Source organism: Tupaia chinensis, unplaced genomic scaffold (assembly GCF_000334495.1).
Source record: "Tupaia chinensis unplaced genomic scaffold, TupChi_1.0 Scaffold143064_1, whole genome shotgun sequence".
In the NCBI taxonomy this organism is placed as follows: domain Eukaryota; kingdom Metazoa; phylum Chordata; class Mammalia; order Scandentia; family Tupaiidae; genus Tupaia; species Tupaia belangeri.
The window spans coordinates 7,453-10,152 of record NW_006202908.1 but is presented as its reverse complement, the minus strand read 5'-3'; the positions used below and the strand labels follow the sequence as shown (position 1 = coordinate 10,152).

The window sequence follows — 2,700 nt, the reverse complement described above, 5'->3', positions numbered from 1 at the left end:
CTGGATTCCCACGTAGTCGACTGCGGTTTGCTTCCCGGACCCGGTGGCTTAAAACTCACGCCGGGCGCGTGTGCGTGAGTGCCCAAGATCCCGAGAGGAGAATGGAGGAGAAGGGATTGCGGCGCGACCATCCCCCCTGGGGGGTGATTTCTCGCTTTCTGTCTCTATGTCTCTGTCTGGCGAGCGCACCCACCCTATAGCAAAAACCTCTCCCCCCACCCCCCAAAAAAGAAAGAAGCAGGATTATAGAAATTATAGAAAACAATTTCGTTTACTTTAATCATTATTATCTCCCCGACTGAGTACAGCTATTATTATGAATTTGGTACTGCTGCTTCTAGTTTATTTTGTATCTACCTTGGAGGAAGTGCATAGATGAGTAAAAAAAGAGAGATACATAGGTAGGTGGATAATTTACATTCTGCATCTCTTTTCACACCTTTTGTTTTCACTATCTAGTCAGTGAACTTTAAATAATTAGTGCACAGGTGAATCACTCAAAAGGCTTGAGACTAGATGTGAAAAAAAAATCACATTCTAATACTTCCTGGATCAATAAATATCAGACTTGAGATCAACATTTCTTAAACTAAGATCTATATGTTATGTGGAAATAGACATGTTCATGCACTTAGGGTGTGTGTGTGTTTACAAATGTGTATTGACATGTAAGTATATTATTTCTGGAAAGATATTCCATAGCTCTCACCATATTAACAAAAGACTCCACATTAACCCCAATGTTTGGAAATGCTTTGAAAGAGCTCTACTTAATTTCAGTGCCATAACTGAGGTAACACTTTCTTGGTACTAAAATAATAAAAAATAAAGCCTATAATAAAATCTCCTGTCAGAAAAAGAATAAATGTGAGTCTTAAAAACTGTAACTATAATCTCACTCTAAAATATGAAAATATTCTATTACTATTTTTATTTGCCAGAGGACACATGCAGTCACGCATGCTTGCATGTGTGTGAGAGAAAGCATCCCCCCAGTTGGGCAAGATCATGCTACAAATTTTTCCTTCATTTCACCACTCCACCAGGATTTGGGGCACACACACACAGGAGCCTGGCTTGTTTTTCAAGTCCCTGGGGCTGAGAGTGAAACTGTGGTAGGCCCCTTGGGAAGGCCTTAATATGGCTCCCTTAACCATGGGCTCCAGGCCCAGCCCATGTCTACACATTTGATAAACTACATGTAAACTTTAGTCTACCCAATATACAATAGTTATAAAAAGTTACATCTTTGTTAGAAATAGGAGGTACTCATAGATAGGGATCTTACACAGGAGATTTAATAATCAAAGAGGTGGTCAGTGTAGCAAACTTTAAGTTTTTCTTTCAAATTATTTAATCCAAACTGTTCGTCTCATAGATCGAGGGAAGTTGAGGACCAGAGAATCAAAGGCACTTTTGCATAATCTCTAGTTTTTGATTCAAAGTCATTAAACTCTCCTGAAGAAGAATTTCATGGTCAATTTTTGTTGTGGGAGGGAAGAGATGGTCTTTAAGTCCTTATTATAATACATTTGAATACAGGCTAAACATGAAAACTGAGGTGTTTTTTTTGTTTTGTTTTGTTTTGTTTTTACCAGAACATTTATTGCCTAACCGTGTAAATCCTTAAGATGAACTGAGCCCTGCAACAGCTGCCCCCTTGGGTTTGGGTGTTGTTCCTTCACGGAATCCACGCCTGAATCTGTGGAACACAATTTTTAGGTGCTTCATTGGATCAGCCCCCGTGGTGCTGCATCTCTTAGCCTTGGCACTCCAGTTACACTTTCTCTTGCGCTTGGTGAGGGTGGCCACATTTGCCACAGGTCGGCTTCTGAAGGAGGTAGGCCTTGGAACCACAGCGGTGGCCCAGCTGTGCATCTTATTGCAACGCTTCCCCAACAACGTTCCCTTCATCATCTGCCTTCTGTTTCTGAGCGAAAACTGAGTTCTTGTTATGCCTCAGACCTAGCTGGTTTAGGAAACCTTGAAGCTGTAAATCTGGGAGTGTCATACAAAAGAAACTGATGCAAATATTGGGCACTCGATTGGTTCAGTTTTCTGGCCCTACATAGAAATGCAAATGTCTAACAACCACGCTGCTTCCTGAACGGAGGTTGGGGAATCTGTGGAGACCACAGGTGGAGCTGTCTTCATTGAGCCATTATCCGCTGAAGCAACGAGGTGTTAGTGTTATTGACCTTGTATTTTTGTTTCTTAATTACAGAAAAGGAGCTTTGATAAAGAACTTTTTCCTCCACTTAATAAATCAGTTAGCTACTTTTGGGGAAAACAATTTAGAGGGAGAACAGGCAGGTGATCTTGTCCTATCTTACAATGTTAAAGGTGGAAAATGAGATGAGAAGAACCTGGAAGACTTACTGAGAATCGTGGGGATACTTGTGGCAGAGGCTCTTGGTTCTTGCTTCTTTCCACAGAGCGGGGTGTGCTTGTGTGGGCTCAGCGTGTAACTGTGTGTAAGTGGCATGGTCGGGTGTGTAGGAGGGGGTGTACGTGAGGTTAACATATATCTGGAAGGAAAGAATGTTTAGCTAAAGCTTCTGAGTTCTCACGGTAGGATGCAAGCATAGTCAAGGCTGTGGTCATTTATGAGACACCTGGAGTGACAGCGCTGTCGTTAGTCATGGAAAGACTTGTTTCCAAAACTCCGAGACAGCAAGGGTTACCAGTTTCATCATGTCG

At 41.9% G+C, this 2,700-nt stretch overlaps 1 pseudogene; it reads right to left on the bottom strand.

Annotated features, from left to right (window-relative positions):
- Positions 1–1,626: 1,626 nt before the first annotated feature.
- Positions 1,627–1,917, bottom strand: LOC102492681 (60S ribosomal protein L37 pseudogene; annotated as a pseudogene).
- Positions 1,918–2,700: the final 783 nt, after the last annotated feature.